At 38.6% G+C, this 23,526-nt stretch overlaps 1 protein-coding gene across 5 annotated transcripts in view; it reads left to right on the plus strand.

The window, feature by feature from the left end:
* The window catches only part of Osbpl3 (oxysterol binding protein like 3), a 180,241-nt gene that overhangs the window by 67,401 nt on the left and 89,314 nt on the right, over positions 1-23,526 (plus strand). Inside the window, exon 2 of one of the 5 annotated variants that reach the window (XM_078039955.1) lies at positions 4,451-4,579. The exons of the other annotated variants lie outside the window; for them this stretch is intronic. The gene's annotated coding sequence lies outside the window, so the exon portion shown is untranslated. The remainder of the gene's footprint in view (positions 1-4,450; positions 4,580-23,526) is intronic. 5 annotated transcript variants of the gene reach the window in all.

Consider the following 23,526-nt stretch of genomic DNA (forward strand, 5'->3'; position numbering starts at 1 on the left):
TGGGTGTGGGTGTGGGGGTTGCTTGAAGGCATCTGACTTCCAGTCCATCCAGTCTGTGTGGTGGTGAATGTCACCACTGTGGTGTAACAGCCGCAGGGATGGGATTCCCAGTGTGGGTAGTTTCCATTTACACCTCTAGTTTAAAAAGCCAAAATACCATTTTTTTTTTTTAATCTCTGTTCCTGGGAGGTTTCTGTATTAAGCAGGTGGTAACTGTGCACAGGAGTGGTATTAAACAGATTTTCTTATTTTGGAAAGAGGCCTGTAATGTTTTTCCAACAACTGTGACACAACCAGAGAAAAGAGACTCAGAACAAGGAGGACTGATGGGGTATTTGAGTCAGAATCTGAGGTTAGTGAGTGCTGGAACAATAAGAGAAATAAAAATCAGGTGAATATTTTAAGAAGAAAAAAAAACAAACCAGAAAAGTAATTAATATTTTGTTTTAATTTCAGCGATATGTCTTCCTCATTTTGAAAAATCGAGCAAAAGAAAAAAGTTCAAAGGAGAAAGTAAAATATTATTCCAAAATCCCCACCAGAAAATAACCAGCATCAGCCTTTATTTCAGCCATGTCTCTGTGTGCATAGTGAGAAAGATTATGATAGAGGATGGGTAAGCAGTGAGCAGAAATAATGGCATATAACTGAGTTCAAACAAAGCCTAGTTCCAAAAGTCAAGCATTCAATTTTATTTTACTGGACCTTAAAGAAAGGAAAATAAATTTCCAATCTTCTGAAAATAATTCTTTGTCATAAAATTATGTGTTCTTAAGTTTGGAAAAGAGACTACCAAGAGGTTGGTAGGCATGGTTGGCTGAACATAACTGGATGACATGATGAATGATCTGATGCTTCCAGGTGTTTGATGCTTGCTTTATTTTTGTTTTGTTAGGACTCATGCTTCTAACATTCAATGGCTCTGATTTCTATTGGTTATTGCCCTACTTATTTAATCCCAATCAATACACGGTTAAGCATTGCTTATTTTTGTGATGGCTTCTCATTTGCGTATTTGGCATTTAGAGGATTTCTGTGGTCAGTAAGGTTTGGCCCAGGTGCGGTGTAGCTGTAATGGCAGCTACTCTGGATGCTGAGGAAGAAAGATCACAAGTTCAAGGCCAGCCTCAGCAACTTGGGGAGTTCCTGCCTCAAAATAAAAAGAGAGGCCGCGGTGGTGAGCAAGGAGCTCCCTGGCTGGGCAAGGAGGACAGGCTGGTGAAGCCCGCAGCTAGGACCCTGAGGTTGGCTTTCACATGTAGGTGCTGAGCTGGGCCATTGAGCAGCGGGTGGCCTGGGCAGCAAGGCCTCCTTGGGCTGCCTTGCCCTCAAAAGAGAATGGGGGCTGGGTCCAGGTGGCCAACAGGGTAGGAGGTGCACAGGCCCGCTCACTGGTGCAGATGGAGGTAGCATGGTGTCCTCTGTAGAATCTGGTGGTATTTAGAGGACATTATCATAGGTGACAAGTTCTAGTTATTACAGAGAATTCCATGGACATGTGTTACCAGGAGCTTAAAGACGCAGAAGAGAATAAACTCATCTACATGCCCATTTTTAAAAAAATATTTTTTTAGTTGTAGGTGAACACAATATCTTTTTCTTTTAGTTTTTTTTTTCTTTTTTTTTTTTCCTAATGAGATGCTGGGAATCCATCCCAGTGCCTCATGCATGCTAGGCAACTGCTTTACCACTGAGCCACACCCCAGCCCTTACATTCCCAATTTTAATGAATGTATTTCTGTGGTATAAAAATATGTTGAAGAACAGCTACCAGAGCCAATTCCTGGATTCAGCATGGTGGCTTTCACTACATTCCAACACCATAAAGACCAAGCAGTTGGTAATGTGTTCCTCAGGCTACTCACATTTACAGATTTTTTTCCCAGCTTTTACATAAATGTTTCTGGACTACAGAAAAGGAAGTCCTGGGACTGGATTTAAGCAGTGGCTTAGTGGTGACTGTATTGTGCAAATCATCTTCTATGCCAGCTTCCCAGGACAATCTGCAGCACCAGGTCCCACCTCCAGGCAATGAATAGGATCATTCTGGCTGTTACTGGGTCTAATAGACTCAGAGAGACTTCAGGTAATGACAATAGCAGAGTCCATCTCAGACTCTGTTCTGCAGCCCTAGTTTGTGTTAAGTATTCATGGGTCAGAAACAGTATGACCTGACCTTCAGGAGAAATGGATCCATTTCTCCTGACATGCTATCTTATATTAGTGCTTCTCTCCCTATCTAGTCACCTCTCTGGTGCTTGAGTCACATCTCTCTGATCAAGCCCATGCCAGCCATTCCACCTGGGGGACCTTTCCCAGGACATGTTGAAGTGTCTAGCCAACACGATGAACCCTTTTCTTCCCAGCAGGCTTTACATGAGTCCTTTGTGCACTCAGCTCTTTTACATGGGTCAGAGTTTCAGCCCTTTTCCCCCAATGGGGTTTTTATTTGGGAGTATTTATCTACAGAATTACTTGAGCAGGCTGCCTATCCTAAGATTACTCTATCTTCTTTGATGACAGCTTGTGTTGGTTGGAGGGATCAACTCAGAGAGATGTATTTTACCTAAAAGCTACATGTGAAAATCAACTTCATCCTTTTTTTTAAAGTTTTTAGTTGCAGATGGACACAGTACCTTTATTTTATTTATTTATTTTCATGTGTTGCTAAGGATGGAACCCTGTGCCTTACATGTGCTAGGCAAGCATTCTATTGCTAAGCTACCACTACAGCCCACAATTTCCAGTCTTAACATATGTAGTCCTTGTAATACTGTGTCTTGCTGGTCCTAATGCAGTCCTACTGTTTCTAGAAGTCTCTTTCAAGCATTATTTTTTAAAAAATTATTTTTATATTCACATACTCAGACAAACTTAGTGGAGATATACGTGGAACTTCCATGATTATCCACCTAAAGATTAAAGTATTATGTGCTGCATGCTTTTTGGTTGTTAGTTCTGTGAAGGTAAAAATGCTTTTCATGGTGTTACACCTGTTTTACTGGCACCCATGAATGAATGCTGTTCCTGGAAAGAGGCTGAAGCATGTCACGTGTGTTTGTGTATGTTTGCTTAAAACCATTCTGTGTAAATTGGTTGGGTTTTCTGTTGAAGTAGGTGTCACGTGTGTTTGTGTATGTTTGCTTAAAACCATTCTGTGTAAATTGGTTGGGTTTTCTGTTGAAGTAGGTAGGGACTCTGCAATTTCTCCTTCCTGTGAGAATCTCTCCTGCTAAGATAGTGGTCACTGGTCTAGTTCAGCATGAGTAGGAGGCAGTGGACAGCTTTACTGATCATCTGTCAGTTTTGGTTTAATACATTGTTTGGTAGATTAATAGTGATCAGAAAACATGTATGTCACATACCTGAAAAGAAGAAAAAAAAACAGTTCAATTCCCAATGTGTACTTATGATTTCATTTTTTATAGTCAAGATAAGAACTTGTGATGACTTTTCACTTACCTGTTCTGGTTTTGAGGAAGAACTACATAAGTTATGTGTCTTTCTGTACTAATGTGTTATTTATTGCTTTTTTGTACCATCAGTAAAATTTGAGGTGTTTTGCAAGAACCATCAATCAATCAATCAATCAATCAATCAATCAATCAATCAAAAGGTATGGGCATGGATAGCTCATTGGCAGAGTACTACTGGGTTCAATTCCAAGTACCACCAAAAAAACAAATATTACCTTTATTTTTGAAAGAACTTTTCTGTTGCCAGATTATCTTCTAAAGATGTGCAATTTATACTCTACTAGCAGTTTATGAGAATGTTGTTCTGAATGGGAAACTTTTAAGGATATCCACTTGTCTCATATGGTGGAATTATTAAGTTGGGCAGTGGATGAAATAAGTTTGAGTTGGTAAATTGGGCATCAGATTGTGAGAAAACTTCAGTGTTGGGAATTAGCTGTTTCCTTGGTGAATTTCTTATTTCTTTGCCAAATTAACAACTTTGCTGCAGGCCAAACTGTAGCATTGAGTAGTTTTATTGAACTTTCTACAACTTCGTTAATTCCCTGGGGACTCTCTTAAAAGACTGCTCACCTTTCCTTCTTCACTATAAAAAGATAGCTGGCTGAAGACTCTTTTGCCACTTTAAGAAGATAGAAAGTGGTAAATGTTTTCATCTACTCAGAAAATTGGCAACTGATAACATTTTATTTTTGTTGTTCTAAAATATAATCTTTGCCTTATCTCACAGGCTATTGTCTTAATATTGAGCAGCCACCATAAGCCATTTGTAAATGACCTATGAACTCTACACACTTTTTTGGTAACATTCCTAAATGGTTTTCCATTGAAGTTATATGAACTGAGGATATGAGCCTTTCAGGGCAGCTCATCCCTGTACCTATGAGTTTAAACTTGGCTTATTACTAAAAAATCCCTGCTGAGCTCATGTTGAAACCCATTGCTTATTTTACCCTATATATCATTTTATCCAGACAGTAAAATGAATGGGAAAGAAAATTGCCTGGATGTGACTCAATACATTGAAGTCTTGGCCAACACACTTGGCAGTGGCTCAGCTGTACCCCAGCCATAGAAGGCAGAGGGAAGAGCACACCTGGAAGGTATTGTCATCTCGTGCTAACAGAAAATGGGGAGGAAATAAGCAATTTAGAATGCTGTTGCCTAAAAACTGTGTTGTCCTATACGATAGCTATGTGCATTTAAATAATTTAGAATTAAAAAAAACTTGAGCTGGAATTATGGCTCAGTGGTAAAGCACTTGCCTTACCTGGCATGTGTGAGGCATGGGTTTGATTCTCAGCACCACATAGAAATAAATAAAATTAATTAATTAATAACTAATTAAGGGCTGGGGATGTGGCTCAAGCGGTAGCGCGCTTACCTGGCATGCGTGTGGCCCGGGTTCGATCCTCAGCACCACATACCAACAAAGATGTTGTGGCCGTCGAGAACTAAAAAATAAATATTAAAAAAAAATAACTGATTAAAATAAAAGTCTATTGACAACTAAAATGTATGTATACATATAAATTTTTTTAAAAAATTAAATAAAACTTAAAATTCAGTTTCTTAGTTACACTGGCCCAGCTACCTTTCAGGTGCTCAGCGGCCACATGTGCCTAGAGGCTATGGTATACACAGCACCTAAATTCTATTGGGTAGCTCTGGTCTACACACAGATCTTTTATTTCCATGATCATTCAGTGTTTGCTCTTGACCTAATGAATTGGTTGCTGTTTTCCTCTGACTCCCTCTGCTTTCAATCACAGAGACATCTAAACAAGTTATTTTTTGAAAGAAAGTTCACTGGTCCTTTGGGTGCTTGAGGAAGCTGGAAAGCTGTGATTGGTGAACAGCTGAAATGACTATGTAAAGCTCGTCTAAAGGAAAGCAGCTAGTCTTAAGGTGATAGTTGATAGTTCTGTCATTAGTTGCTAAGAAAAAAATAGGCTTACAGACAAGGCAGACTGTTTTTGGCCTAGCAGGGCAGTTCTTGCAATAATTGTTTGTGTTCTGAGTGGTTTTCCCCATGACCTCTTTGCACTATTTTATATAAGAATGTTTACATTTTTATACTCAGTTTCCACAACTTAGTGGGTTAAAACAATGACAAAATTTATTTAGCCTTCAGATCTGCAGTTTGGGCTGACCCTGTGAAAAGAGCAGGTTTCTGGGATGGTGAGAAGGCTGGGAGCTAGAACATTTGAAGGTTCACTCAGTTACTAGGAGATGATATTCAGTTCTCTTCCAGGTGGGCCTCTTCATATTGGCTAGCTTGGCGTAGCTCACATCACGGTGGCTAAGTTGAAGGGAAAACATCCTGAGACAAGAAAGCATCCAGTGAAAGTTGTATTGCCATTTTTTACCATGGCCTTGGAAGTCGCATAGCATTATTTCTGCTATAATCATGAGGCCACCCAGATTCAGAGAAGAAAATACAGACTCCGCCTACCTATGAAAAAGGGTCAATGTCGTTTTGTTAGAAGAACATGTGGCATGGGATATAATTGCTGTGGTCATCTTGGAAAAGAATATCTTCCATGCCTGGTAATGATGAATCAGAACTGGCATCAGCTTGCTCTTAGTCAGAAATAAGCCTTGAAATCTGGAGACCGGGTACATCTCATTTTATGACCGTCAACTCCTCTGCACTGGGACTGCTTTGCTGTTGGGTGTGAGAGCAGAAGGGAGTTGCCTTTGAATGGCATTTGGAGTCTTTTGATGAAAGATGCTATCTAAATATTAAATGGGCATTAAAACACTCTCAAGGCACTAAGTTCCCTAACTTAACTGATATTTGCAGTGAATGTTTGATGGAGAGAAATTGACAGTGAACTTTAGGGTCCTGGTTGCCAAATTTGATTTTTAAAGTTAACATGCTAGAATCCAGCTGGAATTTTAATACATTATTCACCCATGACATTTTGAGTTAGATTTTCTTATTTGCAATAGATATTCTTATTTGTAATTTCCGTTATCCATGAGTCTTGTAAACTTCTAAAAATTATGATTCATGTTCACAAATTTTTAAAGTTCAACAGATGAATACTTTAGAATTTTTTTCCTACTTTTGAGATAAAAGGAGTTGTAAAGGGGCTGGGGTTGTGGCTCAATGGTAGAGTGCTTACTTAGCATGTATGAGGCACTGGGTTCAATTCTCAGCACCGGCTATAAATAAATAAATAAAAGGTCCAGCAACAGCTAATATATATATATATATATATATGTGTGTGTGTGTGTGTGTGTGTGTGTGTGTGTGAGATATATACTGGTTATCAATTTGATAAATAAATAACCTACCAGCTACCAGGTCATGTGCTAGTTTGTAGGAATTAAAACCAAAAAGGAATAAGATAAAGTCTTCATGTTGCTACTTATTCATATACTTTACTAGGGAGAATAAAATAGTCATTGCAGTTAACATCAGTAACAATCTAACAGAGGCACTTCTGAATTTTTCTTGCCTTTTATGCGTAGTCTACCAAAATCCACCCTAGCTTTTTCTTTTTTAAAAAAAAACTTGTTCTCTTTGCCTTTTCCTTCTATTTCTTCTTAGAATTTTCTTTTTCCAGATTGTACCTTTAAAAGTATCTCATGTTCATTTTCTTGTAGTCATCCTTCCCCCAAGAGTGAGTAAAACTTCCTGTGTCCCTCATTCTCCCCACTACCTTCACTGCATGAGTGATTTTCTTACAAGGTATTTTTATTGCTCCTACAATTTTGGAAGACTATACCCCAAATAGAGATATCTTGGGAACTTAGTTTTATAGTTTGGTTTAAGCTTAGACTGTCAGGCTCAGGGTGATTTTTACTTGGGTGGACAACAAACTGGAAGTGTGTCCATCTCATACATTAACCACCAGGGTGTCCAGTTTCTTGTTATTCGAGTGTTTGGCTGACAGGCTTATCGAGGGTTATTCATTGTTAGCTGCAACAATTTTTTTGTGTGTCTGAAAAGATGATAAGTAGATTTTTCTAGGAGATGGAGAAGTTTTCAAAAATTCACTTTCACATTTTATAGTTATTCAGTTGATAGTCTCTTTCAGATAAGTAATGAAAGGCCTGGTGTGGTTCCAATTGTTAAAACTGTCCTCTGCTTCCACAAGCAGTAGTCAGTTAAGGAAGGGTAACACCACCCACTGATAAAATTTAAACCACCAGATATTATTTTAAGTTCTTGGGTGGTGCTATCTTTTCTTACCCTTTAAACTGCTAAGTCACATCCTGCTTTGCATTTTAATTTGGTGTAAATTAGATGCAGCAGACACAGGTCTGGCATTAGATACTCAAGTGAAATCAAATACCAAAATAAAAGAAGGTGATTCTGTGGAGTAAATATATCCTTTCTGGATGCAAGATTATGTTATGGCCCTGGCCCAACCCTCACTGTGCACCAGAATCACCTGAGGAAATTCTTAAATGCTCCCCTGATCCTTGATCCGAAGAGTGGCAGGAGGCATTGGAATGACGCAGGGCTGGGCCTTGGAATTGGGTAGAGGCTCCCCAGGGTGATGTTGTGGTGCAGTCAGGGTTGAAAAATGTCTCAGGAGGTTGCACTTCTAGCCTTGCCCCCAACATTGCCCTGCACATTCTTCTGAACCCTGCCAGATCCCACACCATGTTCAAATTCACCTCTCTGCCCTTGTGCTCACAACTCTGCCCACTGAGCTCTTCCCATGTGACCACCTATTAGACCACCCACCTCTGAGGTATTCTGGTTTGTTTCCCTTACACACATCTTCTTCAGAGCGGTGCAGTCCTTTAGTTAAGCTTCTGTCACTTAGTTTCCTTTGCTGAGGAAGCTGTGAACTTGCAGTAGGTACTTTCCAGATACATAGTGGGGGATTGAATTTTCCTCAGTGTGACTACTCTCCTTTGGCAGTCAAGAGCACACAGGATTCCATAAGTGTTTCTTTTGAGACAGGGAAGAACAGGTTAGAGTGGCCACACAGCAGAGTAGGAGGAAAACTCAGGCCATTTCTGATTCTTCCAGAAGTGAAGGGATTGTCATCTGACCAGTGAACTTACACCCTCCAGTCAGAACATTCAGTCATCCAGACCCATGGTGACTCTTGGGACCACAGGTAATGTGAAGGGGGCTGTCCCGCTGGGGAAAGTAAAGATGACGTGAATGAATTCCTAGTCTTTGAAGAATGTGGGGTGATTTCAGGAGAGGATAATATATATATACTCAGGACTTGGAAAGAGGTTTTGCTTTGTTTTGTTTTTGTTTTGGTGGGGGGAACAAATAAAAGTATTAGCAGGATTCTCTTTGCTAGGGACTCTGATTCTGATGCAGGAAGACAATCAGGGAAGGAGTCGTTAGCCACTTCCTGTTGTAGGGCAAAGATGTGACCCAAGTTTCCTAATTTTAAGCATGCTAACTTCCTAGGGCCTATATTATTTGCATTAAACATTTGAGAACTCAACATTAAATGGTTTAAACAAGATTGAATTTTATTTTTCTCTCACGTTACTGATATAGCTATTTTGGGGCTGGTGTGGTGACACTAACATCCTCAACTAGTAGCTTTCATTTCTGGGTCCAGTAGTCACCATCTCCTGGTCCCCAGGAGAATCAGGAGAGTGCAGAGAGAATACATATACTTCTCTTTTTAGGATCATGAAAGAAGTATAACTTCTACTCACATCTTATTGGAGGTACTTAGTCATAAGGCACAAGATGGAAGAAAGGTAGAAATGTGGCTTCTTATTAGATAACTATCAACCCAACTGAAACCTAAGAGCTTATTATTAAAGAGAGAATGGATATTGGTGGACAAGAAGCCAAGGCATGAATGGTAATGTACCTAAATATCAGATCTTCAAGCATCAGCTCACTTACTGGCTTGAATAAAAATAACTAAATGTCAAAAGAAACCTTAAATGTGCCATGAATACCATCAAGGTGCAGTAGGACACTGAAGGACTTGAGGAGTTGTGTGGTATTTTTACCTTTCAGAGGACAATAGAACATGATCTGGAAGAGGATCTGGAAAGTGTACCTATAACTGTTGATAATGTTTTATCAACAGAGTTGGCAAGTGTTGATCACCAAAGGTAGTGTTGACAGAGTTTAGTCTGCAGGGCAAGTTCTTGCCATGTTTTGAGGAAAAGTGTATTTGGCAAGAGACTCTTGTTAAACTTATTAATAGAACTGACCTGAAATATATAGCTCAGGATACAGCTCAGAGATAGAGAGTTGCTGTGCTGGGTTCATCCCCAGTATAAAAAAAAAAAAAAAAAAGCGAGAGAGAGAGAGAGAGAGAGAGAGAGAGAGAGAGAGAGAGAGAGAAAATCCCTCAATGATGCTTATAGCTATGTATCCTAAAAACATCTCAGGTAGGTCATAGGAAAACAAAAAAAGAAAATAAATGAGGGGCTGGGGTTGTGGCTCAGTAGTAGATTGCTTGCCTAGCAGGTGTGAGGCACTGGGTTTGATTCTTAGCACCTCATATAAATAAATAAAATAAAGGTCCATCAACAACTAATAAAAAGTATTTTTTAAAAAATAAAAGAAATGCTATCTCTCAGAGTCAAAGACAAAATGGTAAGGCAATCTCAAAAGGAAGATATGGTTAAAATATTCTGAAATACATACAAATACCAAGAGTGACTCAAAATACAGGAAACATGACTAATACTTGGAGGTACTGCAAAAGTAGAGCAGGAGTCCAAAAAGAGAAACAAAACCATTTAGGGGGAGGGGAAGGGTTGAAAAGAGGTTTCATGGAGAAGGTAATGGTTAAAATGATCTTTGGAAGATGGTGGAAATTTCCATAAATGGGAGAGATAAGTGGGTTAGGAGGGTGCTCCATGAAGGACTAGCTAGGATACAGGGTGCCCATATAGGTGTGATGCAGCTGTGGACTGGAGGGAAGGTGTAAAGAGTAGAATGGCAAAGAACTGTCTAATCAAAGCCATGGGTGTGGGTAAGATTGCCAAGAGTTAAAGCTTGCACAAATGTCAGCTAAAATGTAAGTGAGTGATGGCTGTCAAGGATCATGATTAGTGCTTCACATGCATTATTTCAGTTCATCCTACGGAACCCTAAGGGCTTAATCCTGTTAACTGTGCCTGTTTTCAGGTGAGGAAACTATTCAGAAGTTTAGCAATGTACCGTAAATAACAGAAGAATAAGTCCAAAGTCAGCTCAGTATAACTGTATCCTGGAGGGTTTTGCAAGCCAGGCCTTGCAACTTTTATTTATCCTGTAAGCACTGGGACTTTGGAGCAGGGGAAAGAGCTTGGGGGATGAATTGGACAAAATATAAAGTGGATTGAAGTGATGAGAGAGAAGAAGTAGAGCCGATTGCCCAATGGGGGTCTAAAATGGATTGGTGTTTGAAGAATATAAAATAAATTGGACGTGATGAGGTCAGGGTCAGAGAGAGTTGCAGTCTACAGTATTGGGGAACCTGGGAGAAGTTTGGTTGGATGGAGGGGCGATAGGTGTCTTAATCGAGTCCAGGAAGTCCACAGCAGGTATCAGCATGAGGAGTGAGAAGTTTGCTCTTGGATTACCAGTAGGTTAGTAGGCTTGGTGTTCCAGTGATCCATCCAGGGCCACCCAGCTGCTGTGGACTAGAAGGAAGGTAAAGAGCAGAGTGAGGGACAGTTGCCTTAGTAAAACCATGGGCATGGATAAGACTGCCAAGAGCCAAAGCTTGCACCAAGAAGTGGAGGAAGGACAAAACTTTACTAAATGCCTACGTAACTGGGACAGATAAATAAGAGCCAGTATACAGCACTTGAAGGTGAAGAGGATGTTAGTTTGCATCTCTATATTCATAGCAGCACTATCCATAATCGCAAAGATGAAACAACCTCAATGCATATGGACAGTTGAATGCATTAAGAATATAGTATGTAGTCTATGCATACAAGGAATGGTATTCAGTCTTTAAACAAAAGGAAACTAATTCTGCAATAGGCAATATTGATGACCCTGGTGGACATTGTGTTAAGTGATATAAGTCGGTCACAAGAGTACAAACACTGCATGATATCACTTATATATTTGAAATAGTCACATTCTGAAAAGCAGAGAGTAAAATGGTGTTTGCCAGAGACTGGTGGGGGGGATGGGGGAAGGAAGCAATGTGAAGTTTTTTGTTGTTGTTCGCCTTTACAACACTGGGGATCAAACCCAGGGCACTCTACCACTAAGTTATACTCCCAGACCTTTTTACTTTGAGACATGGCCTTGCCAAATTGCTGAGGCTGGCTTTGCACTTGAGATCCTCCTGCTTCAGCCTGAAGAGTAGCTGGGATTATAGGAGTGTGCTGCCACCCTAGTTAATGATACTGTATTATACACTTGAAAGCTGTGAATTTCATATTGTGTTCTGACCATAATAAAATAACAAATTATCTATCACATATTTATTATATTTAAGTATATAAAATATATTGAATGATTATATATTTGATATTAAAAATACATTTAAATATATATTTACTATTTTATCTAAATAATACAGTATGTAATGTAATATAAATATACATTTGTGTATTTATTTCACACATAAATATATAAACAGGAGCTAGCACAGTGAACTGCCAGGCTCATAGTCCAGGAGGCCCTGAGGAGTGCTGCATGGGCATGCTGAATTATGTCTGCAGAGTTGACATCAGGAGTGAACTGATGCTTACCAGAAGTGGTCAAAAGTCAGAAAACAGTTTTGCAAACATGTACAGATCCAGATGCACAAGTAAAAGATAAGTTTGTGGACTTACCTTATGACAAAACATCAAGAGTTAAAAGGATTGTTCCCCTCTCCCTTATTTTCTGTCTCTTTTCTAAGGAGAGGTGCTAATTGCGGAAAGCAGGCTAACCTCAGGAGTCAAGGGGTGAACTCCATAACAGGGAAGGGGTAGATGTGCATCCAGCAGAGTCCAGACACACAGCAGGGATGGAGTTAACCTGTCTTTTCGGAACTTCTGATGGTAAACTGTGAGGGGTTTGAGATAGATATTGGAATCCTCAAATGGATGAATGCTGTGATGATGAATAGAAAGAGAAAGAAATTTCTGAAATCCCTACACCAATTATTCTCAACCCTAATTGTACACTGGAATTTACTGAGGAGTTTTTATAAGATACTGCTGCCCAGGTCCTGGCCCCAAGTTTTTGATTGACATGATATAAGCCTAAAGACATTTTTTTAAAAACTTTTTTTAGTCCTTGGTAGAATCTGTCTGTCTGTCTATCTATCTATCTATCTATCTATCTATCTATCTATCTATCTATCTATCTATCTGCAGTGCTGAGAACCAGACTCAGTGCCTCACACATGCTAGGCAAGAGCTCTACCACTGAGCTACACCCCCAGCCCAAGCCTGAAGACATTCTGACAGGCATCCAGAGGTCAGAATCATAACTCCATACTGATGGATTCTGTCCATCTGCTGCAAAATTCTTGAGTGCATTATTACTAAATAAGTGAGTTCACATGTAGGAAGGGACTCAGTTTAGGTTAAGACAAGATGTGCAGAATTACCCTAGTTTCCTTTTGTGGTTAGGTTACTAGATCATAGAAATACCACAGATGGAGCATGTCTTGTTTCTTCAAGTTTATAGGGGGGAGGGTCATTCTCCAGCCCAGGAACTTGTCTCAGGTAGGATCTGTATGGAAAAAAATCCCAATATCACAGGGTTGATTGATTATTTATTTATTTTTAATAATTTCTCTCATTGTATGTCAAGGACATAAACCCAGAGGTCAGTATAGGAAAATCAGTTCTTAAATATTGGAAGATTCAACCCTTGGATGATCTGACTAGAGCTAGGTGTACACATTACTTTTTAGACCATGTAATGGTGGCTCTTATCCCTGGTTCTGCACCATAATCACCTTTGAGGGGTTGGAAACACCAAAACCTGGCTCCACCATAGATTTCAAGGTAATAAAGATATTAGGGATGTGGCCTAGTCATCAGCATTTTTAAAGTTTTCTATATAATTCCAATATGTAGTCAGCGTTGTGATGCATGCTCAACAAAGTGTGGACAATACAGAGAGAAAGCATTTGAATCTTTAGGCTCTTAACCGCTGTCTTCGCAAGGGAAAGAATTACTGTAAAAATGTTCTGTCAGGGAGTTATTTGTCCTCAATGGTATAGGAGTGGAAACTTCTTTGGATTCTGAGCTTCAGTCTTCATCCCCCACAACAGTCAGATATTGGCTCTCTCTACCAGACCATTGATCCTGATCTGCCAGTGCTTCCACACAGAGGTCCCAGGTCACTTGTATGTATCTGAGGTTATTATAATTAGAACATTCTAGAAATTTCTGATCCTGAATCTCTGGTCTGAGGCACTGGAAGCCAAATAACCAAAGCTCTACTTCTGATCATGTAATGTTTTTGAGATCAAGGTGTTTCAGAGGCTGCCACTTCTAAAAAGGTATATATCTAGTATTAGAATAATTCCTTTTACCATAAACCAGAAATGGATATCCCATTATCAATTTTTTTAGTGGTAATTCAGGACATAATTTATTTCTCCATTTTACTGAGAAATTGAAAATTAATTAGAACTATGTGCCTCATGATCTTCATGAGAGTTATTTTCAAACCAAACCAAGTATAGACCCCCAGATCTAGTGGATTCATAAATAGCTATTTTATATGCCACTGTTCCCAATCTACTAGTTAATATTAAGTTGCTTTTAAAAACATCCAAAGGTGATGAATTATGTAGCTTTTAAATTTCTGCATTTGCCTTCATCCAAAGTAAGCATGCTGTTTTAATGATTTAAAAAGTCTGTTCACACTTGTGGTATGGATTTGGGAAAATGTTAATATGTTGGCAGATACAGATATTTTAAAATTCTATAGAATCCTTAATTGTTTTTGTTTGAAAGAGGGGCATAAGTTCTTATCTTGGGCTGCATATGCCAGGAGAGGAGAAAATGGAATTCACATCTGTTGGGTGGTTATTCTACTCATTGTCTTCATTTTCTCATTTAATCCTCACAATTTCCCGAGAAGTAGATATTATTATTTCCCATTTTATACAGGAAAAAAAGATACCAGTGCATTTGTCAAGGTGCAGAGTTTGTAATAAGGAAGCACCAATTCAGACCAGGTCTGGCCCCTTCCCAATGTACATATGTGGTATATCTATATCTATCTATCTATATCTATATCTATATCTATCTATCTATCATCTATCTATCTATCTATCTATCTATCTATCTATCTATCCTTTCCATCTTTTTCCAAATGGTGTCTTCTAAGTGAAACTTTCTATTTAAAAAAAATCTTAACACAGAAATGGCAGGAGAAATCAAACAGGTCAGAACTCTAATATATACTAACAAAATTTATACTGTCTGATAATTAGAGGGAGGTTATATTTGTTTGCATTTGTGCTGAAAAATGTAATCCTTTTAACCATGATAATTGGACTTTTGTAACTGCAGGTATTATTATTATTATTATTATTATTATTTTAGAAATCATCTCAATCATCTCAACTATGATTGACTTGCAGATATACCGGTTAAGCTCCTACCTAAAGCGCCCATAACTAAGAACTCTCAGATGTCTATTTTGAACAGAATAAAATGTTTTTCACCACAAAAAAAATCTTAAAATCAACCTGTGTCATACATTGATTGCCATTTATTCTTCCTCATTTTTTATATCTTTTTTATTAATTTTTTAAAATTTATACATGACAGCGGAATGCATTACAATTCATATTACACATATAGAGTACAATTTTTTATATCTCTTGTTGTATACAAAGTAAATTCACACCAATTCGTGTCTTCATACATGTACTTTGGATAATCATGACCATCACATTCTACCATCATTTCTAACCCCATGTCCCCCTCCCTTCCCCTCCCACCCCTCTGCCCTATCTAGAATTCGCCTATTCCTCCCATGCTCCTGCTCCCTACCCCACTATGAATCAGCCTCCTTATATCAGGGAAAACATTTGGTTTTGGGGGATTGGCTAACTTCACTTAGCATTATCTTCTCCAACTCCATCCATTTACCTGAAAATGCCATGATTTTATTCTCTTTTATTGCTGAGTAATATTCCATTGTATATAAATACCACATTTTTTTTTTATCCATTTATCTACCGAAGGGCATCTAGGTTGGTTTCACAATTTAGCTCTTGTGAATTGTGCTCCTATAAACCTTGATGTGGCTATGTGCCTGTAGTATACTGTTTTTAAATCCTTGGGGATAAATAAATAAATCCTTTGGGGAAGAGAGAGAGCTGGTAAATGGTGGTTTCATTCTCAATTTTCCAAAGAATATCCATACTGCTTTCCATATTTATGGGCTGCACCAATTTGCAGTCCCACCAGCAATGTATGAGTGTGCCTTTTCCCCACATCCACACCAACACTTATTGTTCTTTGTATTCATAATAGCTGCCATTCTGACTGGAGTGAGATGAAATCTTAGAGTGGTTTTGATTTGCATTTCCCTAATTGCTAGAGATATTGAACATTTTTTCATATATTTGGTGATTAATTATATATCATCTTCTGAGAAGTGTGTTTAGGTCCTTGGCCCAGTTATTGATTGGGTTATTTGTTTTCTTGGTGTTAAGATTTTTGAGTTCTTTATATATCCTAGAGATTAGTGTTTTATCTGATGTGTGAGAGGTAAAAATTTGCTCCCAAGATGTAGGCTCTCTGTTCACCTCACTGATTGTTTCTTTTGCTGAGAAGAGGCTTTTTAGTTTGAATCCATCCCATTTATTGATTCTTGATTTTAATTCTTGCACTATAGAAGTCTCATTAAGGAAGTTGGGGCCTAATCCGACATGTCGGAGATTAGGGCCTACTTTTTCCTTCAGTTAGAAGCCGAGTCTCTGGTTTTATTCCTAGGTCCTTGATCCATTTTGAGTTGAGTTTTGTGCATGGTGAGAGTTTTGTGCATGGTCATTTTGATGCATATGGACTTCCAGTTTTCCCAGCACCATTTGTTAAAGATGCTATCTTTTCTCCAATGCATGTTTTTGATGCCTTTGTCTAGTTTAAGATAATCGTAATTTTGTGGGTTAGTCTCTGTGTCCTCTATTCTGTACCATTGGTCTACCAGACTGTTTTGGTGCCAATAACATGCTGTTTTGGTTACTATTGCTCTGTAGTATAATTTAAGGTTTGGTATAGTGATGCCACCTGCTTCACTCTTCCTATTGTGGGTCTCTTATTTTTCCAGATGAATTTCATGACTGCTTTTTCCATTTCTATGAGGAATGCCATTGGGATTTTGATTGGAATTGCATTAAATTTATACAGTGCTTTTGGTAGTATGGTCATTTTGACAATATTAATTCTGCCTATCCAAGAGCAAGGTAGATCTTTCCATCTTCTAATGTCTTCTTTGATTTCTTTCTTTAATGTTCTGTAGTTTTCATTGTATAGATCTTTCGCCTCTTTCATTAAGTTGATTCCCAAGTATTTTATGTTTTTTTTAAAGGCTATTGTAAATGGGGTAGTTTTCCTCATTTTCCTTTCTGAGGATTTGTCACTGATACACAGACATGCCTTTGATGTATGGGGATTGATTTTTATATCCTGCTACTTTGCTGAATTCATTTACTAGTTCTAGAAGTTTTACAGTGGAATTTTTTGGGGGGTCTTCTAGGTATAGAATCATGCCATCAGCAAATAGTGCTAATTTGAGTTTTCCTTTTCCTATGTGTATCCTTTTAATTTCTTTCATCTGTCTAATTGCTCTGGCCAGTGTTTCAATAACTATGTTAAGTAGAAGTGGTGAAAGAGGGCATATCTGTCTTGTTCCAATTTTTAGAGGGAATGCCTTCAACTTTTCTCCATTTAGAATGATGTTGGCCTGGAGCTTAGCATAGATAGCCTTTAAGATGCTGAGATATGTTCCTGTTATCCTTAATTTTTCTAGTGTTTTGAACATGAAGGAGTGCTGTATTTTGTCAAATGCTTTTTCTACATATATTGAGATGATGGTGTGATTCTCCTCTTTAAGTCTATTGATGCGATGAATTACATTTATTGATTTCCATATGTTGAACCAACCTTGCATCCCTGGGATGAACCCCACTTAATCATGGTGCACTATCTTTTTGATATGTTTTTGTACTCGATTTGCCAGAATTTTATTGAGAGTTATTACATCGATGTTGATTAGAGATTGGTCTGAAGTTTTCTTTTTTTAATGTGTTTTTGCCTGGTCTTGGAATCAAGGTGATATTTTCCTCATAGAAAGAGTTTGGAAGTGCTGCCTCTTTTTCTATTTCTTGAAATAAATTGAAGAGTATTGGTATTAGGAAAGTTCATCGCATGGAGTTCATTCCTTAAAGGAAGAAAAAGTCAACAAATAAATGACCTAACATTACATCTCAAAGCCCTAGAAAAAGAATAACAAATCTACACCAAAAGCAGAAGACAGGAAATAATTAAAATCAGAGCTAAAATCTTGAAACAAAAGAAACAATTGAAAAAATTAACAGAACAAAAAGTTGGTTCTTTGAAAAAATACCAAGAAAAGCCCAGGACCAGATGGATACACAGCCGAGTTCTACAAGACCTTTAAAGAACTAATACCAATATCCATTAAAAAAAAAAATAGAAATCCATTCTCTTTCCCTAATGGGAGCCCCCGATGGTAGATCTTTGAAAGTCTGTGCCTATTGTCTTTTAACTGAAACACCAAGTTTCACCAGGGCCTGGCCCATCACTTATCACAGGTGTAGGTGTCAATGGTAGAAAGGACACAGTTCATCTCTGGTTTTGCCTTGGCCTAAGTGCTTCTGGTTTTTCACACTGGGCATGGTAGCCTCCTAGATTTAGAGGAAAGGGATAGTTATAAGTCTTCTACTCTTGAACCTGGTGTTGTGTTGGCATAAAAGCAAGTCTCCAAACTCAATTCCACCACACATCAAATACTTGTAATAGACAGATTGCACAAAAGCAGCCATAAAACCTTTTCAGTCCCTCCAGGCACATTAACAAGGACTTGCAGGAGAGATTTACTGGGCAAAGCCCAGCTGGTCCAGGAACTGTTTGGAGAAGCTGTAAATGATTTTTTTTTAAATATATATATATTTGATTTGGAAGGAAGGTAGTCATGCACTTGAAAATGTACATAAATGTATGTGCACTTAAGAGCTGTGCACTTTACCATATCAAAGTTATACCTCAGAAGACTGGTGGAAATAAATTATCATCCTGAAGTTATTCACAGTCTGTGAGCAGGGAAGCTATTCTATTTTGTTCAAACCAGCAAACTCCTTGAATGAGACGTTTGCCATTGAAGGGTCACTGGGCAGGGATGAGAACCACACACTCTTTCATAAGCACTCACCTCATCATCTTAGATCCCTGAATCAGTGGCCTGGGATCCTGTCCCCACACTCTTCTGAAGAAATGTTGTCATCATCATTTTTCTAGGTTAGCACAGTGAAGATGGCTACTTGGAATAGAAGACACCCCTTCTTTTGAGGACTCCCGCCAAGTCCTTTCTCCTTCAAAGTCTTCTATGGTGGATTCAATGGCTGCCTGTGTCCTAGTGGCCACCTTGGTGCCTGGGATACCTCATACTTGGGCTACTGCTGCCCTCCTTCTTTATTCTGCCCCATTTAATTGTAACCTTTTCCTGGCACTCAACTTCTTTTGCCCTTTAAAATGGCCTCATGTGGCCATTTTAACTAAATTTCTGATAATGAGACTAGCAGAAAGTTTTGGGGGTTGAAATAGATACATTTTCCTGGGCAATAATACAGGGCTCTGCCCTGGAGATGGATATGGGAAGAGCTTCCCTGGAGGAGGAGAGGGAGGCTGCAGTGCTGGCAGAGGCCTTAACCCTAAATGCCAACTTGGATGAGTACCAGTTTGGCCTGCGCACAACCTTGTAGTTATTCTCTCTGAAGTTGGCAAGGCCAAGAGATAAAGAAGACCCTTTTTATCAGTTGCCTCTAAGGGAGGGTTTGGGGGTGGCAGTTGTGCTGTTTCTGCTTTGGCACAGTTTCAGAATTCCTGTGACTTTCGCTTCACTGCTCAGTTCTCTCACCCTGTTTCATAATTCACACACTCTTCTTGCCCCACATTCTTCCTTATCAGAGCTTCAGCTGCAAAGAAAACAAAACAAAAAACCTGCCCACACAAACAGAAATCCTCATCCACCTTGTATATGTTGTAGCAATGGTGGCAGACATACACACACACACACACACACACACACACACACACTCACACTCACACACACACACACACACACTCACATTCTCAGTCATTCATGGTTTCTCTCAAGTTGTTTTTTCTCTTCCTTGCAACAGCAGCAGCCAACACTGTTATTAAATTAATATATCTTTGCAGCTTCTTTTATCAGTTTTAAACTAGATTAATTTGCTCCTAATTCAGGTGCCCTTAGTGATGTTCTCATAAGTAAAGCTTGCTTTATGGAGAGACTGACGTTACTTTGCTGCTTTTATTCTTATTTATGATTGGATCCAACATGTAATAGATACAGATTGTGGGAGTGGAGGTTTGAGGGAGTGTTTGGTGGAGAGAGTTAGATGGCAGTGGACTTCTATGGCTATAGGTACCTTAATTTTCTTTCTGAGATTTAGATATTTCTCCTCATTGTTTTGGTTTGAGCTTATGGCTTTAACATACTCATTTTTAAAGATCTAAATATCAGAGAAGGCATAGGGATTTTAGTATTTAATAATTAACCAAAAGTTTGGTATCTAACTAGCTGGTTCCTGGACAGTTATTTGATATTATTTATTTAGGTACTGGCGATTGAACCCAGGATGGTCAACCACTAAGCTATATCTCCAGCCCTTTTTATTTTTTTGAGGCAGGGTCTCACTATGTTGCACAGGGCCTCAATAAGTTGCTGAGGCTGGCTTTGAACTTGCGATCCTCCTGCCTCAGCCTTCCAACTGTTGGGATTACAGGCTGCGCCACTGCCCCTGGCTCTTCTTTTAAAATTACACTCAGTGAACATAGTAACTGGATGGATTAAATAAATTTCTTTTAGCATTATTAATATGCATGGGAAAGTTGTAGAACTTACTGGAACTTAGTGTGTTAAATAAATATCCCTGGCCTTCTGAAGCCAAAACTAAATATATTAGTTACCCTTAACCCTTAACATTGTGGATGGAGGTGGTAATTCTGGGGTTCCCCTCTCTGATAACTGAGAAGGCCTCCATCAGATAAGACTCTGAGATCTGCAGAGGTGGCAGGTAGTGGCCCAAGTGATCACTTGTAAGGGGAATTCCCTGTCCTTCCTGGTCACTGCCTTTGCCACCCCAGGTTGCCATCTGGGAGGTTGGAATTGTGCTATAGAAAGGAATTGGGCAGGGGTGGGGGGGTTGCCTCTGGCTCATGATATTCTCCCTCCTATATCTTTCTCCCCAGCTTCCAGGTCTCCAAGATGGGGTAACAGCTGTTATCACCATACCTGGCTAATTTGGGCTTGCCAGTTTCCAGGACCATGGTTAAAGGACTAGGATAGTGCCCTGATTCAGCCTCTAGCCAGCTGTGTGATTGGGCAGATGACAATTTCACAGAGACTCAATTGTCTTCTCCATATAGAGATAATATTCTCCCATCAGCCTGTTGGTTAAATGAAACAGCATTTGTGGGAGTCCTTAATGTAGTGCTTGGCAGTAGGTTGTATGGAGTCAATAGTCATTCTTTTAATTATTGATATGCTAATAGATGTGGAAATTTCTGCTTGTCCCCACAGTTTTTGTTATATCATGTTACAGATTTTTTTTTTCTAGAAGAAAAGCTTTTGGGAGAACACATCTCCAAAGCACAGGGATTTATTTTGTTTTGTTTCAAAAAAAATTTTTTTTAAATGTTCTTGCTTGTTGTTTTAAATTTTTTTATTTTATTTATTCTAATTTGTTATATATGACATCAGATTGCAATTTGATTCATATTGCACAAATAGAGCACAATTTTTCATGTCTCTGGTTGAACACAAAGAGTCACACCATTCATGTGTTCATACATGTACTTAGGGTAATGATGTCCATCTCATTCCACCATCTTTCCTACCTCCATGCCCCCTCCCTTCCCCTCCATTCCCTTTGACCTATCTGAAGTTTGTGTATTCCTCCATGCTCTGCCCCCCATCTCCATTATTAATCGGCATCTTTATATCAGAGAAAACATTCGGTATTTGGTTTTTTTGGGATTGGCTTACTTCACTTTGCATTATATTCTCCAACTCCATCTATTTACCTGTAAATTCCATGATTTTATTCTCTTTTAATGCTGAGTAATATTTCATTGTGTATATATACACATTTTCTTTATCCATTCATCTACTGAAGGGTATCTAGGTTTGGTTCCACAATTTATTTATTGTGAATTGTGCTGCTATAAACATTGATGCGGTTGTATCCCTATAGTATGCTGTTTTTAAGTCTTTTGAGTATAAACTGAGGAGTGGGATAGCTGGGTCAAATGGTGGTTCCATTCCCAGTTTTCCAAGGAATCTCCATATTGCTTTCCATATTAGCTGCACCAATTTGCAGTCCCACCAGCAATGTATGAGTGTATCTTTTTCCCCACATCCTTGCCAACACTTCTTGTTGTTTGTATTCTTAAATAGCTGCCATTCTGACTGGAGTGAGATGAAATTTTAGAGTAGTTTTGATTTGCATTTCTCTAATTGCTAAAGATATTGAACATTTTTTCATATATTTGTTGATTGATTGTATATCATCTTCTGAGAAGTGTCTGTTTAGGTCCTTGGCCCATTTATTGATTGGGTTATTTGTTTTCTTGGTGTTAAGATTTTTGAGTTCTTTACATATCCTAGAGATTAGTGCTCTATCTCTATTAGTGATAAAAACTTGCTCCCATTCTGTAGGCTCTCTATTCACTTCACTGATTGTTTCTTTTGCTGAGAAGAAGCTTTTTGGTTTGGATCCATCCCATTTATTGATTCTTGATTTTAATTCTTGCGCTATAGGAGTCTTAAGTGGGGGCCTAATCTGACATGATGGAGATTTGGGTAGCGTCTCTGGTTTGATTTGTAGGTCTTTGATCCATTTTGAGTTTTGTGCAAGGTGAGAGATAGGGGCTTAATTTCATTTTGTGGCATATGGATTTCCAGATGTCCCAGAACCATTTGTTGAAGAGGCTATCTTTTCTCCAGTGTATGTTTTTGATGCCTTTGTCTAATATAAGATAACTGTTTTTATGTGGGTTTTTCTCTGAAAACACAGGGATTTTTTTTTAAATTGTAGTTTCATATGCCCAATGTTAAATTCATCTTTTCAACAACTTTCAAGGGTATAATTTAATGACACTTAGTACTATTACAATATTGTTCACCTGCCATAACTATCTATTTCAAGAACATTTTCATCATCCCCAAAGGAAACTCCAGTAAGCTGTCATCACACCCCCCACACACACACCCATATGACCACTAATCACCCTCCTGTCTCTACAGATTGCTGACTCTGGATATGTCATATAAATAGAAACATGTAATATGTGGTCTTTTGTGTCAGGCTTGTTTCATTGAGCATGGTGTTTCAAGGTTCACCTGTGTTAGAATGTGTATCCTTTCAATATCTGAATACTTTTACATTGTATGACTTTCCCAGATTTAGTTCCTCATTCATCATTTGATGTACGTTTGGATCATTTCCACATTTGGCTATTGTGAATAACGTGGCCATGAGAAGTAGTCTACAGGTTTTTATTTGAATTCCTCTTTTCAGGTTTTTTGGATACATACCTAGACATGGACTTGCTGGATCATATGATAATTCTATGTTTACATTTTTTAAGTAACCACCAAACTGTTTTTTGCTATAGATGTACCAATTTCTGTTCCCACCAGCAATACCTAAGAGTTCCAATTTCGCCACACCCTTCCCAACACTGGTTTTTATCTTTCTTTTTAAAATTATAGCTATCATAGTAGATGTGAAGTGATGTCTCATTGTGGCTTGGGATTTTTTATGATACTGATTTTGTATGTGTCTCAAATTTCCATATTAACCTTCTTAAGCCTGTCGTCTTACAGAACTGCATGAAGAACCACCTATACAAA

This window comes from Ictidomys tridecemlineatus, chromosome 2 (assembly GCF_052094955.1).
Source record: "Ictidomys tridecemlineatus isolate mIctTri1 chromosome 2, mIctTri1.hap1, whole genome shotgun sequence".
In the NCBI taxonomy this organism is placed as follows: domain Eukaryota; kingdom Metazoa; phylum Chordata; class Mammalia; order Rodentia; family Sciuridae; genus Ictidomys; species Ictidomys tridecemlineatus.